This window comes from Schistocerca gregaria, chromosome 7 (genome assembly GCF_023897955.1).
Source record: "Schistocerca gregaria isolate iqSchGreg1 chromosome 7, iqSchGreg1.2, whole genome shotgun sequence".
Lineage (NCBI taxonomy): Eukaryota > Metazoa > Arthropoda > Insecta > Orthoptera > Acrididae > Schistocerca > Schistocerca gregaria.
This window is the reverse complement of record NC_064926.1, coordinates 207,872,329-207,890,049: the sequence shown is the minus strand read 5'-3', so window position 1 is coordinate 207,890,049 and position 17,721 is coordinate 207,872,329. Positions and strand designations below refer to the sequence as shown.

General features: G+C 41.6%; 1 protein-coding gene across 1 annotated transcript in view; it reads left to right on the top strand.

The window, feature by feature from the left end:
• The window catches only part of LOC126281336 (helix-loop-helix protein 3-like), an 85,742-nt gene that overhangs the window by 62,235 nt on the left and 5,786 nt on the right, over window positions 1-17,721 (top strand). The window lies entirely within an intron of this gene.

Genomic DNA, 17,721 nt, shown 5'->3' with positions numbered 1-17,721 from the left:
TGTGTCTTTTCCGTAAGAATATCATTTCGTATCTGCGTCTAAATGTTCATAACTTATTCTACATCATGTGCGAAAGAGCTGTTAGTAAGTTACCTTATTAACAATGAATCGAAAACTGACAGTCGTCTTCAAGTTAAAATTGTGACTGATTGGTCCTTTTAAAAATAGTGCCTTGTCAAATACAGTATATTTTGTGTCACCACCACGACATTTCCGGAAAACATTCGCAAGAGTGATGATACAACAGAAATAATAGTGAAAATAAGACCATCGTGTAAGTTATTAATAAGCTTCCTCACAATCTTGTAATTATCTCTCTCTTTACTAGCGTTTACCCAGCGTATAGGGTCTGCTGGTTTTGTAATACAGTGAATTATTTTAACTTTGTGGCCGGATGCCCTTGCTGTAGCCACAGTCGGTGGTTAACGGGAGAGAACGAAGTTATCTGCGGCAACTATCTGTGACTCGGATAAACTCTGTTCCGCATGTTATCGTAATTTAACGATTTGTGTATCTTATTTCCTGATTTGGAGATTGGTGACCAGCCCATCGATAGCCTAAACATATGTGGCAAACTCCCTGGAAACCACATTCAGGCTAACCGATATACCAGGGCGACAAAAATCAATCCACAGTATAGGTTCGACCCCCATCTGGTTCACCTCCCTGTGTCGGACGCTAGCGCGCTGCGTGTTAAGCTGTACGGACAGGTCATTCTTGTAACTATCTCCAGCTTAAAAATTTATTGCATACGCTTCATGTTATTAGCAATGCTTTATTTTAAACATAGAGCTTCGGTAAAGATTGCATACTTAGCAATTTCTTTAAAAGTTTCGAAACAATATCTCTCCATTTTCAGATAACACATCACGAATGTAATTGTTTTTTCACACACATCTTAGCTCCCAATATAGTCATAACCATTATCATTTATCACTCCATACTTGTCGAGGATTGTTTTGTCGTGTGAATCTATGTTCCATTATCTTAGTCATAAACATTATAAAGTAGACAATTTCTGCAAAGCCGTTTCCTGTGTATCGGTAAAGAGCTTCACTCCTTCCGTAGCCATATTTCATTTTTCATTTTACCACTATCCAGAGATTTCTAACAGTGTAACTGTGCAACATTCAGAAATAGTTTAATCAGTTCCTACCGATATATATATATATATATATATATATATATATATATATATATATATATATAGAGAGAGAGAGAGAGAGAGAGAGAGAGAGAGAGAGAGAGAGAGAAAATGCCACTTTGAGGTCGGCATGCGATTCCTTATCCAGTCATTCAAGACAAAAGTTTATTTAGCATAATCATATCGAGTGCATTCCGAAAACACATGTCTCAAAACGAGGAGCGGAAACACTGTCACATCGTGCAACGCTTGGGAATGCACAGAGGAACGTGTGTCATTCTGCACTACCAGCCGTCGTAGCTTATTGAGAGGACTGCTGGGATATCAAACTCACATCCACCAGGGAGCTGTTCCTCGTCATGTTCTTTTTTAATTTTGTAGACGTCCATTCCCTAGTTTTCGTCGTTTATAAGCCGGACGTCATTTTGTCACGTAACAATGGACTATCACTTCACAGTGGGATCCATTACGCTACATGCATGCATCTGCCAACTGCGCAGAGCACAATCATAGTTGGTCCTGTCAAGTTCATGTTAGTGGCTTCCCGATGGATATACAAACGACGGATACCTCGGTATGCCTCTGGTGCTGGATGCATCCAATAACGAAGCTGCTGCCGCTACTCGTGCTTATGCCGAGCGGTACCCGCAAAGGCGCCCTCCCGATAAGAATGTTTTTGTCGGCTGGAACAACGCCTTCGTCAAACCGGTTATTTTCGTCCACAAGCAATGGACAGAAGTCGTCCAAGGACTAGACGTACTCCACAAACACAGGACGCGATTCTTGAAAGCTCATTAATCACCTTGGCGAAGTGATATTTCAAGGCAGTGCTAGATGTCTCAAAGACTGGTTGTCGAAATGTTACACGATGAAAAACTGCATCCGTATCATTTCACGTTGACTCAACATCAGCGGACGAAAGACCGTGTTGTTGTTGTTGTTGTGGTCTTCAGTCTTTGAGAGTGGTTTGATGCAGCTTTCCATGATACTCTATCCTGTGCAAGCTTCTTCATCTCCCAGTACCTACTGCAACCTACATCCTTTTGAATCTGTTTAGTGCATTCATCTCGTGGTCCCCCTCTACAATTTTTACTCTCCACGCTGCCCTCCAATACTAAATTCGTGATCCGTGAAGCCTCAGGATATGCCGTACCGACCGATCCCTTCTTCTAGTCAAGTTGTGCCACAAATTTCTCTTCCCTCCAATTCCCTTCAGTACCTCCTCATTAGTTATGTGATCTACCTATCTAATCTTCAGCATTCTTCTGTAGCACCACATTTCGAAAGCTTCTATTCTCTTCTTGTCCAAACTATTTATCGTCCATGTTTCACTTCCATACATGGCTACACTCCATACAAATACTTTCAGAAACGACTTCCTGACACTTAAATTTATACCCAATGTTAACAATTTTCTCTTCTTCAGAAGCGCTTTCCTTTGCCAGTCTACTTCCATATCCTCTCTAATTCGACCATCATCAGTTATTTTGCTCCCCAAGTAGCAAAACTCATTTACTACTTAAAGCGTCTCATTTCCTAATCTGATACCCTAAGCATCACCTGCCTTAATTCGAGTACATCCCATTATCTTCGTTTTGCTTTTGTTGATGTTCATCTTATATCCTCCTTTCAAGACACTGTCTTCCAATCTGTTCTTCCAAGTCCTTTGCTGTGTCTGACAGAATTACAATGCCATCAAAGCTTTTATTTCTTCTCCATGGATTTTAATTCCTACTCCGAATTTTTATTTTGTTTCCTTTACTGCTTGCTCAATATACAGATTGAATAACATCGGGGAGAGGCTACAACCCTGTCTCTTCCCAACCACTGCTTCCCTTTCATGCCCCTCGACTCTTATAACTGCCATCGGGTTTCTGTACAAATTGTAAAATTCCTTTCGCTCCCTGTATTTTACCGTATTCGACGAAAATAGTTTCGGGAATAGCTTTTGCACCAAGTGGAAGATAACGAACATTTTACAAATAACCTGATATGGACTGAAGAATTTACTTTTACTCATGAAAGATATTTTCATCTTGCGCAGCAGCTCTTCTTGGTCGGAACACTATCCACATATCACGGGTGAACTCGACTGTCAGGCACGCCTCGGCTTAAACCTGTGGGGTGGAATCGTGGGACCAGTGCTTTTGGGCCATTACCTATTGCGGAAAAAATTGAACCCGCCCACGTATCGCAAGCTTCTCCACAATACTTTGTCGGGCGCATTAGGAAACGTTCCACTTGGTGTTCGACGACAGTTATGGGTTCAGATAGAGGGTACACCGCCAACTTTGGAATGAATGTGCGTAGCTATTTAAATGAAGCGTTTCCAGGGAAATGGATTGGTCGTGGCGCTGCCATGTTTTTGCAGCCACGGTTTCCGGACCTTACTCCACTAGATTTTTATTTTTGGACGCACTTAAAGTAAGATGTTTACCCATGGATGTTTACAACCTAATAGCATGACGCTTTGGCTCTGGTGGTTGCAGGGATGTTGCATAGAGTCCAGCGACGTACAATCCAGCAAATGCCGAAGTTTTGGCAAATGCAAGGTGGTCGCTTTTAATGTTTTCTCTAAAGCATGCATTGCTCGTACGTGTACGTACCAGCTGTTTGAAAATAAACCTGGACGTCAAGTGTACCAAATGGAATTATTGTGCGTAGAATAATGTGCAATCTAGTGTAGCCTACGTACTATATTTTTTGTACCTCGTTGGATAAGGCAATATTACTGCATCCACAATTATTTTCTGTTGGCTTTATTTGTGTCATGAACGAAACAAATTGTTCGTTTACGTCTATAAGTAGTTTACGTTATGTCTTAATGAAAATAAAGGTAACAGTAGCAGAAAGATATACACAGGATACCGCATTTTGGAGATATAAATAAGAGGAATTATATGCTTTAACTGGAAAAAAAGTTTTAGAGAACGCGACTCGAATATAGGCAAGTCTGCATGTTGTTCCCCGCTGTATTGCCTCGTCTCAGTGAGCTAATTGAACAGCTCCGGCACAGCGCAGAGTTCATGCTGCCTGTTGTCGGCAACATTGAACGCAGTTACATCTACATCTACATCTACATCCGTACTCCGCAAGCCACCTGACGGTGTGTGGCGGAGGGTACCCTGAGTACCTCTATCGGTTCTCCCTTCTATTCCAGTCTCGTATTGTACGTGGAAAGAAGGATTGTCGGTATGCTTCTGTGTGGGCTCTAATCTCTCTGATTTTATCCTCATGGTCTCTTCGCGAGGTATACGTAGGAGGGAGCAATATACTGCTTGACTCTTCGGTGAAGGTATGTTCTCGAAACTTCAACAAAAGCCCGTACCGAGCTACTGAGCGTCTCTCCTGCAGAGTCTTCCACTGGAGTTTATCTATCATCTCCGTAACGCTTTCGCAATTACTAAATGATCCTGTAACGAAGCGCGCTGCTCTCCGTTGGATCTTCTCTATCTCTTCTATCAACCCTACCTGGTGCGGATCCCACACTGCTGAGCAGTATTCAAGCATTGGGCGAACAAGCGTACTGTAACCTACTTCCTTTGTTGTCGGATTGCATTTCCTTAGGATTCTTCCAATGAATCTCAGTCTGGCATCTGCTTTACCGACGATCAACTTTATATGATCATTCCATTTTAAATCACTCCTAATGCGTACTCCCAGATAATTTATGGAATTAACTGCTTCCAGTTGCTGACCTGCTATTTTATAGCTAAATGATAAGGGACCTATCTTTCTATGTATTCGCATCACATTACACTTCGCTACATTGAGATTCAATTGCCATTCCGTGCACCATGCGTCAATTCGCTGCAGATCCTCCTGCATTTCAGTACAATTTTCCATTGTTGCAACCTCTCGATACACCACAGCATCATCTGCAAAAAGCCTCAGTGAACTTCCGATGTCATCCACCAGGTCATTTATGTATATTGTGAATAGCAACGGTCCTATGACACTCCCCTGCGGCACACCTGAAATCACTCTTACTTCGGAAGACTTCTCTCCATTGAGAATGACGTGCTGCGTTCTGTTATCTAGGAACTCCTCAATCCAATCACACAATTGATCTGATAGTCCGTATGCTCTTACTTTGTTCATTAAACGACTATGGGGAACTGTGTCAAACGCCTTGCGGAAGTCAAGAAACACGGCATCTACCTGTGAGCCCGTGTCTAAGGCCCTCTGAGTCTCGTGGACGAATAGCGCGAGCTGGGTTTCACACGATCGTCTTTTTCGAAACCCATGCTGATTCCTACAGTTAGAGCGTTGGCAGAGCCTAATTTATTTAAAATCGCTTTTCTGTTGGCCCTGATGGCTGGACTAGGTTATGTTAGATAGACTTTCAATTGGGATGAGGGATCGCACGCCTACAACCAAGTGCGACATTTTTTTCTTCATCCTGCATATATAAACTGAAGTCACTTCCTCGCGTCCGTATGTGCTGGATAATCTCAGGAACTGCTAAAGGGATTTTAATCCGCTTTTCATTAAAACATACAAGGATTCATGAGGAAGGTTTTTGTGTATAATTTATAGCCGGTCGCGGTACAAATTGTCTGAACTACGATGAATTACAGATACGTTATGAGAACGATGCCGATGCCACTTAGCGAACAAACTCGAGAGAGCAGCATCACTTTGAGTTTGAAGAAAGCGTAAACTAATCTCTATCTAGAGTTGTAGTCTAATGGTAGACAGTTCGGTTATAAACCATGTGGCTGTAGGATCAAATCCCGGCTCGGTCATTCACCTCTCAATGATGTAGATTCGACAAAAATGAAACGTGGATCGAATATCGCCTAACATTGTAGCTCGTTTTTCCCAGTTTGACAACTGATTATGGACAAGCAAGTCACTTAAGTGACATCCAATTTAATGCAATCGTTTGACAAAAATCAGGCGAGCCCAAAACCTGGGCTTTTTCAATTATTTATGCACAGAGTAAATCGCAGCGTGGCATGCAGCTTTACTTTGTTTATATAAAAAACGTTTTGCAACAGCGCAACAAATGACTCAACTTCAAGCTTCCTGCTGCTCTTGAGCCGAACTTAGACCTGGAGACGATACTCTGCGTGGCAATACGAAATATATTATTTGTTTGGACAGTTTCAAATTATGCAGAAGACTGGCAACCGAATTTCCAGTGGTGAGAACGACATCTAGGCCTTTTAAAGATCATAAAGACATGGACATGATCTTTTTGAATGGAATTCAGAAAGTTCTTTTGTATGAATTAGTAAAATTTTGGAATGCTGACACAGATGGTTCATGGACGCAGTTCGAAATAAGACAATTTCAGACCGCCAACTTTTGTTTCCCTCAGATCACCAGACACATTTCGCAATCATAATTCACTTCAAATTCTTCGGACAACGGGCAGGGAGTTACTCAATTTGAGGCACCGTAATAAATATGACCAGTGAAACCAACTCGTCATATGGGTGTGATGTGACCCAGTGCATACTAAGATTCACAAGAGTAATGCTGTAAGACGAACTAAACATGTAGTTAAGCGTACTTTTACTTATTTTTTTTCTCTTGTTTGTGCAACGTCAGCCAGCCTTCGATAAATATTGACTCACTCATCTAGACATATACCCATGATTCGCAAACATTACTTACATTGGTTATAAACATATTACTTAGATCACGATGTGCTCCCACCATTGCCATGATTGCCACTCCAGACGTCAATTCAATATGGAACACGTAGCACTCACACCTGTGAACAACTTTCCTGGTGTGCATTGCTTACATTTGATAAGTTATAAGAAAGCGATGATATTCATAAAACGTTGTTCTGTGAATTATACTCGCGGCTCTCCAAACAAAGTACACCACACAAACAAAGTTGTCTGGCCGTAGGTACTTAACATTGCAAAATCGCAGTTTGATGTCAGCGCAAGATAAGCCTTTGCAAATGTAGAATTCTGGTACGTTAATAACCCTGAAATGCTGGTACATTAATAACCTGTGTAACCGCCAGAATGTTGAATGTAAGCATGCAAACATGCTTGCATTGTACTGTGCAGCTGCCAGATGTCAGTCTGTGGAATTGAGTTCCATGCCTGTTGTACTTGTTCGGTCAATACAAGGACGGTTAGAGCTGTTTGTGGATGACGCCCGATGATGTCCAATTTCTGCTCGATTGGATCGAGCAGGCCAAGGCAATATGTCGACACTCTAGAGCATGTTGGATTACAACAGAGGTATTTGGGCGAGCGTTATCGTGTTGGAAAACACACTGGAATGCTGTTCATTAATAGCAGCACAACGGATCGAATCGCCAGACTGACGTTTAAATCTGGTTTCGTAGAACAAAGCGGATCAGGTTGCGGAAAGGGGCCAAGGTCAGTTACTGTTAGTTATACAAGAGCACATACAACTTATTTCCTCAAACCATGCACAGTTTTCTCTTTAAAACAACAAAGATCAATTCACGGCTGCCCAAGTAACTTCTCCAGAATAAGTTTAAATGTTTGCTTTTAAAACATCAGGATTGAAACGTCCCCTTGGAACAATTATACTCGACTGTGCTTAAACTGACAATATTTTTGGCGCAACGCAATCTTGACTTCCAAAAACCCAACGAAAGAATGGCCCTGACTAACATTAACCTATACGTTTCACAAATGACTTACCTCACAAAAATCTTCGTTACTTAAGCTACTGCAATACAGCGTGCGCCACTACTGCCACCTAAATAAAATATTCAGACTACTGAAGGCACTAACTACTGATAAGCAGAGTCAGCAAATGAAAGATTTTAATAGAGAACAAACAATGTATTTACCTTTATAGTAATAATATATATATCAGTTCATGACACCAATTGTTACAAATTTCAAAACTCCGCCATCTCTCTCCCCACGTCCACCACTGCTGGTGGCTCACCTCCAACTGCGCAACGCTACACGCTGTTAGCATCCAGCTGCCCAACACTACAATGGCAGACAACAATGCAAACCAGCCACAGACTGCACACGGCACAGCCAGTGATTTTCATACTCAGCGCTATGTGGCGGCGGCGTTACCAATAAAAAAACCTAAACAGCCTACTTACATAGCCCCCATGCTCCCCACAAAAAAATTACAAATTGTTTTGGGCAGTGGCCAATACAGATTTGAAAATTTTTTTCATAATTACAGTAACAAAGAAATGATACTTATCGATACAATGTTGGTCAAAAGCTAAAATTTTCTCACTGTCCATAAAGACAGTCCTGATCATTCATCGAAGTAAAATTGCAGTGTTTTTCTCAAAGTCTGAGTAGTAAAAGAAAATGCACACAGAAGTAGTGGATTTCCATGCAGTCTTGAAGAAGTAGTGTTGTCCTTCCAACGGAAAGACAGTGCTGACTCTTGACATGCAGACAGGTAATGGATCACAACAGAGCAAACCCACAGCAGAGTCAGTCGAAGTTTTAAAGAATATTGGTAGGTAGGTCGTCACAGAGTAGACCCATTCTAGTCCTGGTAGAGATTACGGTATTGGTGGGCCACCAGAGGTGCAGACCCACTGCAGTCCTTGTAGAGATGGTAGGCAGCCATCTGTTTGACTGTGCAGGTGCACAGTCACCATTGAAGAGTCTTGCGGATAATATAGCAAGTCCATAACCACCACTTGTGCACTCACAAAAATTGTTTTCGAAATGTCCTTAGAACAGCAATTCTGTTATCCAGTCCCTTACTGAATTATTAACACACGTGCAAACACTATCAGTCCCTACTTCTCACATATTGTCCATATACTATGACCAACAGAAATGTGTGCAGTGAAATTTAACTTACAAGTTACTTAATTTGATGAACAGGTGTCAATTATAATTTTATAACATGAGAATACAATAACAAAGGTACAAAATATATCATTAAAGAACATAATAGTACAGATAACATTTGTAGTAATACAGGCTTTACAAAAGAATCGAAATAACATATACACCAGTGTTACAGGAATTATGACAGGAGCACATACATAAAAAAATCAGAATAAATTTCGAAACATCAACTTCACACATGAGCATTAAAACAAAATAGAATAAATAATGTCTAAACATCTTTATAAAGTAAATAAAATATTATTGATGCAAATTATATTTGAGGATAACAGTATTCCTCATCATAGTGAATGTAGCTTAGTATTAGAACAGAAAAAATTCTATGGAACAGTACACAGAGACAGGAAGAAAATAAATACACAAGGGTACACAAACACATAGTGGGATAAGACAAAAGGAAAGGACAGGGTTTGTTTTCAGGGCAACATTTGGTACTGGAGTCCAACCCAAAACTTCATTCCATAGATCGCCCCTCTTATTTCACCATTTGCTCCAGCAAAAATCCTATCCAAGCATACTTTCTGTATTCTGTTCTCATCCTCTTTCAAAAATAGTTTTCCTCCACTGTACACTACTTTTTTGGCCAAACCATTTTCTTATAGCTTCTCAATGCTTTTCTTCCAATTCATCATAGAAACAGCAATAAAAAAATTGAAATTGGCAAAGCAAGCAGCAGTAAATGTAATAACTTATATCTAAACATGACAAACTCACAAGCAGAAAAAAATATTACAGTAAAAATGTTTAATACCTATGTCACATCTTAACACTAGAGTGATGCATCACGAGAACATACGCTAGCAGATAAGTTACCAAATCGTAAAAAAATATTTTTGCAATTCGTGTCAAGGGAAATGTCTTTTTGAGCTCCGTTTTTTTTTAAGTGCATCATAAAGTTATTATTTACTGGATCAGTAGGCATAAAATATTTATATTAGTACATCCATTAAATTTTATAGTAACCAATGCTGCAGTGCAGCTATAAACTAGATATTAAAATAGGCAAAGCAAGGTGTGAAACGTCATTCGCTAGCCATATGGCGTTTCATAGTGCAGTAAACAATCTTTCAACTAGCAAGACAATAGACATAAAACGTTTCTCATCATTTCATTTCAGTAAATATCATAAATTAAGAACTCTACAGTGTAATCATGTTTTCAAGTTTGAGGGTGTCGTATTTACTATGCTTTCTACAAAGGAATGTCAATAGCGAGGATAATGGTTTTTTTTTTTTTGCCTGTGCCTCTGAAAGGCGCACACTAATGGCTTTTTTCCCAGGCGACTATCGCACAGCTGGGTGCCCACGACGCATTACGCCACGGTCACTTACATTTCATACCGAAATATTTACGACAGCAGTTTCCGCTACAGTGACAGTCTCATATAAAAATATTTACACAGGTTGAGAATTTGCGTTACAAATCTGTAGAAAAAAATCCTTTAAATATAATAGTGTCCAAAAATTTTTCACCAGCATTGTAATACATTCATGCATTTACTTACATTTCATAACTCTTAAAGTACGATTCTTGGTTTCCAACCACCTTTTTCACAACCCAGAGTCCCTAACCACTACACATTATTCCTTACCTTATTCTTCGACACTTCTTCAATATTTCATCATAACAGATACATAGCATAATCAAATAACTCATATAGCATCAGATTATTGACCATAAACATACCGCAACAGAATAATACACATAATCATCGTAATAATAACATCATAACACCTCAGTCAACTCTCAAAATCGTCGTAGCTTCCTCCAATAATTTCAAAACTTATAAAAATTCTCTGCTCATGTCAAGTGTCATCTGCCTCAAACGTGCTTTAAAAATCATCATCCCATACCAAATACATCATTCAAAGCTCTCATGGTATAACAATGGTTCCGAAAAAATATGAACAGTTCACAAAGTACAGACAAATACAATTTCATAAGTGTGACGTTATCCAACGGTGTAATTACGTAAACATCTGTCACTGATGTAGTAAAATAAATGTTTGTCTCTCAAATGACCAGATAGCTGTGTAATTTATGTTTTAGAGAAATATGGTACAGATATGTAAAGTTGTATAAGTAAATACCATATTAGCTAGAGCTCCTTGTGCTTGCCAAACACATGGTACACAAAGTAAGCGTGTACCCCCCTGAGGATTAATGTAATTATATCCTCAGATGTTACAGATTACAGCAATGGAATGAAATATATCACGGAAAACCTTTGTATCATTGTACTTCAAATATCGTTAAAAATAAATGTTTTAAGTACAAAATTAATCACTCAAATACGTGTACTGTAGCTCTAAACTGTGTGTCTTGTTGTAAGATAATCTCTGTAGAAGTGTCGTAGTCATCGACCTCCGAAAGCTAAGTTCTACAGAAGTCAATGTCCTTACCTCATGATAAACAAAAGTGAAATGCTTTGCGTATATATATCGTAGTTACTACGCTTATTGCCGTGATGAAGTAAGTACTGTACTGTAACGTATTGTTGTGCTACAGAAAAGGCTGTCTCATTGTAGCTATACCACAAACGTTACTACTAAAACATGTTTTCCTTTCCAGAATAATTCAGAAAAACTGTGCGGATATAAAACAGATACAGTGCAAAAGCAACATTGTAAATTGTCACTCATTAGTAGCGTCGTGATAAAATCGTGTAGCTATCACATAAAGTAACCACTGAGTCATCTGGTATCTCACAGAAAGTACTTTAACTCCAGAATTTTCAAGTAAACCAAAATGTTGCATTAAAATCTCATTAACAGTACTGGTATATGTTCTAAGTATGTAAGCCTTATAGTCGTTAGTAATCGTGCAACTATCAAGCAAAAATGTACACACACAACAGCACTAACATCTGTTCACTATAACAATGCATTCGTAATTTCTGTTTAAATAAGTTCTCTTGGTTCTTGATGGGATATTTAACTTCAAACATGGTTGCATGTTAACGGATTCTAAATCTGACAAATTGTACTAGTGACGTGATGTGAACAGCTTTATGGCAAAGACAAAGTTAAAAAGCAGATTATCTTTCAATAAAAGGTTTTACATGTGAAATGTGGTGTAAACCTTTACTCTTCCTAGTACGCAGACTGTCAACTGAAAAGCAATTATCATGTGATTACGTCGGTAAGGAACACTGGAATTTTGCTCAAGGTTAGCTTATGTTATTTTTCTCTGAGCCAGCCGGCGCACGCGGCTGCCTGCGGTGCGAGTCATTGTCTGTTTCTTTGTTGGCGCGCGTCGTTATTGGGATTAGGAGACCTAACTTCTACACATTCACCTTGCCGAGAGGGCCCAGCTCTGTTTGAATCCCGCCAGTTCTGATGCAATTCAGGTCTGTCGTTACGATCATATCGTCTGTCGTCATGTCGGTAATTTCTGTAATTAATTTCTTGTCGGTCACGTGGTGGAGAATTTCTCCCTGAATTGTAACTGCGCGCTGGACGGTTGCGTCTGAAGTTATTCCGTCTCCCTTGATAATAATTGTTTTGGTTCCCGTATTGTCTGTTTCTCTGATTGTGATATTCATTACTAAGGAAATGGGATCTTTCTCTGTAACTATTACTCTGCCAGTGGTTGTCATATGGGTGGTGTCTGTTTTGGTCACGATTTGTGTTGTAAGAATGGCCTTGTCATGTCCAGTTATTGTTTCTGTCGTCACGGAATTGTGACGGATGTGAACTGTAGTGATTGTTTTCCTGTTTTCGTATCCCGCGGCTGTCTGTGTCAATTTCTAATTCTTGTAAGAGTCCCTGAAAAGCTTCAATGTCGTCTTTGCAACGCCCTGCCAAAATAATATTCCTTAAATGTTCAGGCAATTTCATTATGCAAATGGGGATGAGTTCTGAAGGGCTATATGGGTTTGAAAGATACTGATTCTTATGTAACATGTCTGCAAAATATTTGACGAGACTGGAAAATTCAGATTGTGTAAAGTGTTTCATCATCATGATGCTGTGTTTTACTCGGTCTTGTGTAACTTGAGACCAATATGCTGAGAGGAAGGCATGATAAAATTCTCCTTCACTGTGACAATCGTGAATGACCGATCGCATTCTTACAGCTGGTTCATTCTCCAAGTAGCCACAAATAAATTCTAATCTGTGCTCTAATGACCAGTTGGGAGGAAAACAATGAGAGAATTGGTGGAGCCACGCTTGTGGATGAATGTCGTTGCCAGAATTCTTAAATGTTTTGAATTTACATGCAGTAATGAACAGCTTATAGTCAGAATCATCGTGTCGGCGAGTAGCATATCTTTCACTGTTACGTCGTGTCGGCGGTTCCATCTCAAAATTCGATGCACCTTGCCAATTTCTTTCATGATTTCCGAAATGCCCTGTGTTATTATTTTGTGGCTTTTCCGTATTTCTAAGTTCCTCTTCCCGTGTTGGAGCGCGAGTGTCCTCTGAAATATGTAATTTTTGTATTACCTGCGTCAACTGATCTTGTACTTCCCGGATTTCTCTTTTGTATTGCGTATTAATTTGATTCTGATTTTGTTTGAATTTCTCAATTTGTTCATACTCTTCTGTGTCAGTGATGGCTACAGGTCTTGTGTCATTCAGATCATCATCTACCTTTGCAGATAAATTAGTGAACTGATCCGAAAGTTCGGCCACAGACTGCACACGGCACAGCCAGTGATTTTCATACTCAGCGCTATGTGGCGGCGGCGTTACCAATAAAAAACCTAAACAGCCTACTTACAGGATTTAGAGTAACGGCTGAAGGCCTTAAGTAAAATTACAATCCCGGCTAAAGGCCGAAATAATATTTCAGATCAGGTAAGGAAATTCTTTAAAAGCCAAGCATTTACAAATTGCGGATAAAGGCTATATTAAGGAAAATTCAAGTCAATTCTTCGGCTGAAAGGCAAATTGAAAAAAAAAAATTGTACAAAGAGAGACTTTAAAGGTACACCTTTACACAGTACAACGGAAAAACATCTTTAGTAAACTTTAAGTAACTTGTTTGGCTGAAGGCCCAAACAATTACTGAAGAATAATTAAAGACAACCTTAAGATAAACATTTACAGAACATGGCCGAAGGCGTTTTCAAGAATTCAAGATAATTAAAGGGAAACCTTACAGACAAGGATTTACATATTAAAGCCACAGATTCTGAAACAAACGGGGCTGAATGCCTAAATACAGAGCAACAAGAATTTTCAATGAATCACGGCTGAAGCCTATGCTTAAGGTTGTTATAAAGTTTGGCTGAAGGCCATATACTAAACATAAAACAGACAATATTAATACACGGCTGAAGACCTGGCACAGTACCCGCGGCCAAATAAAATGACAATCACAAACAACAAACAGTTGTGCTCAGTAGTGTTCAAAGGGTTGGCCTGGGGAGGCAACTCCAACCACAGTTTAGGTGAGACAGATAGTCAAGTGTAACACTAAACAATCGGGTTGCAGCACGACCTATGTACGGCTGATAAACCAACCAACCGCCTAATTAATTCCATTCCGCCCGACCAACAGCACGACAACCAAAGGTATCAGCAAAGACAAGGATCGCAGCAGGATTATGTCTTAATAATTGGTGTATAAACCCAGTAAAGGTACAATAAACACTCAGAGAGAGGTAAAAGAACAACACTAAGCTGCCAAACTACATGCCATACCGGTCAGCACCAGCACGGCGAGGAAAACACACTGCCGCAAACCTACGCTAACGACCAGGGCAGGTAACCGGAACGTTAACGGCCACGTGGCAGAAGATATCGCTGGTGCACTTCACTAATAAATTATAATCATTTCAAAAGTTAAACACCATACAGGGAGACGGCTGCAAAATTTTGCTGACTCCAACACACAGTCACGTTGTTGCTTGTGGGGACAGCCCAGGATGCAACAACCAGCAATCAATGGAGAGATGTCACAACGGTTGAGCTTTCATGAAAGGTTCACTGATTACTCAACTCCAGTATGCAGGTGCGGTGGGCGACGAACTTAGCAGACCAGAAACCGCAGCTGGTGCCACACAACTCCGACCACAGGTGCACGCCGCCAGCGGTGCCGGCCTCATCACACGCCGCAGAGACTTCCTCGCTGCTCCGCCGCAACCGACCAACTGCACCACACACACCATGGCACGGAAATATAACTTTCACACCAAAGAAGTTACAGCAGTACTAGTATCGATAAACGCAGCTGCTGCCATTGACGGAGGCAAGTGAGCAAGTCGTTCAGATAGGAACTGAGGGAGGAATAAGATGCCACTCGATGGTGTCAAAGTGCCCAGAAGGAAAAACGGCATTAGCTCGATCCGATATAATTTTAATTAATGTTGTATTTATACTAGTTGCTGGTGAGGAGGAAAGTTAGATATTAGTAGTTTATTAATGATCTCATTCATAAGCAGCCATATCACAGTCACCACAGTCGTTCAAGAAAGTTATAATTAAGCTTTACTTGTTTAATCAGAATCGTACGATGACTCTCCTTGTCCGCAGCCTCGATGATTCGAAGCGGTCTGCAATCCTGCGTAAATAAAAAGTATTGGTTTTCTTGCGTTGCGTTGTCAGTCGGGAAACCTCAGATCAAGCGGAAAGTTTGCTTTGATAGAGTTTAATTATCCGATGAAATAATGGAGCCCTTGGATCTAATGATTGCAGATTCGTTTCCAATTCATCGGAAGTTCTCTTCTGATTACCAACGAAACGACAGCTCCGTGCAAATTTCCAATTAGAGAATACATATATAATGAAATTCCTTACACACCTTTGATGTAAGTACTCAGTATATATTTGCTTGAATAGCATACAATATACACCCCTGGAAATGGAAAAAAGAACACATTGACACCGGTGTGTGAGACCCACCATACTTGCTCCGGACACTGCGAGAGGGCTGTACAAGCAACGATCACACGCACGGCACAGCGGACACACCAGGAACCGCGGTGTTGGCCGTCGAATGGCGCTAGCTGCGCAGCATTTGTGCACCGCCGCCGTCAGTGTCAGCCAGTTTGCCGTGGCATACGGAGCTCCATCGCAGTCTTTAACACTGGTAGCATGCCGCGACAGCGTGGACGTGAACCGTATGTGCAGTTGACGGACTTTGAGCGAGGGCGTATAGTGGGCATGCGGGAGGCCGGGTGGACGTACCGCCGAATTGCTCAACACGTGGGGCGTGAGGTCTCCACAGTACATCGATGTTGTCGCCAATGGTCGGCGGAAGGTGCACGTGCCCGTCGACCTGGGACCGGATCGCAGCGACGCACGGATGCACGCCAAGACCGTAGGATCCTACGCAGTGCCGTAGGGGACCGCACCGCCACTTCCCAGCAAATTAGAGACACTGTTGCTCCTGGGGTATCGGCGAGGACCATTCGCAACCGTCTCCATGAAGCTGGGCTACGGTCCCGCACACCGTTAGGCCGTCTTCCGCCCACGCCCCAACATCGTGCAGCCCGCCTCCAGTGGTGTCGCGACAGGCGTGAATGGAGGGACGAATGGAGACGTGTCGTCTTCAGCGATGAGAGTCGCTTCTGCCTTGGTGCCAATGATGGTCGTATGCGTGTTTGGCGCCGTGCAGATGAGCGCCACAATCAGGACTGCATACGACCGAGGCACACAGGGCCAACACCCGGCATCATGGTGTGGGGAGCGATCTCCTACACTGGCCGTACACCTCTGGTGATCGTCGAGGGGACACTGAATAGTGCACGGTACATCCAAACCGTCATCAAACCCATCGTTCTACCATTGCTAGACCGGCAAGGGAACTTGCTGTTCCAACAGGACAATGCACGTCCGCATGTATCCCGTGCCACCCAACGGGCTCTAGAAGGTGTAAGTCAACTACCCTGGCCAGCAAGATCTCCGGATCTGTCCCCCATTGAGCATGTTTGGGACTGGATGAAGCGTCGTCTCACGCGGTCTGCACGTCCAGCACGAACGCTGGTCCAACTGAGGCGCCAGGTGGAAATGGCATGGCAAGCCGTTCCACAGGACTACATCCAGCATCTCTACGATCGTCTCCATGGGAGAATAGCAGCCTGCATTGCTGCGAAAGGTGGATATACACTGTACTAGTGCCGACATTGTGCATGCTGTGTTGCCTGTGTCTATGTGCCTGTGGTTCTGTCAGTGTGATCATGTGATGTATCTGACCCCAGGAATGTGTCAATAAAGTTTCCCCTTCCTGGGACAATGAATTCATGGTGTTCTTATTTCAATTTCCAGGAGTGTATTTTCAATCTCTTTCTTCCAGTAATCTCGACAGCAAAATTACAATTATTCAATGCCGCTACTCGCCGCAGAGAAGATCCTAGAAGTCCCCTCAACACACCAGAGAGAATATTACAAAGAGTAATTATCCACTCATGGAATAGTAATAGTACTGTACTACATCGATTCTGCGATTACATAGATGGTCAAGTAGGAAACGTAATTCACTCCTAGAATTGTGTAGGGATAATTAGTAGAATATAAAGAGATATTACGCCGACCACGGCTCAGACGTAAAATTTGCAGTCATGTTGTGTGAGATAACCACGAGAGTGCCCCTGTTACCATACGAAATGGCACCCCAGACTATAGCTCCAGGTATAATGTGTGTCTAGAACCCAGACAGGTTGTTAGCCGATGTGCTGCTCTTCTATCCAAGACGCGCCCATCACTGGCACCGAGGCAGGATCAGCAGACCCCCACGCTCCCCTAAAATGGGCTTTCGCTTGACACCACTGACGTCACAAACTGA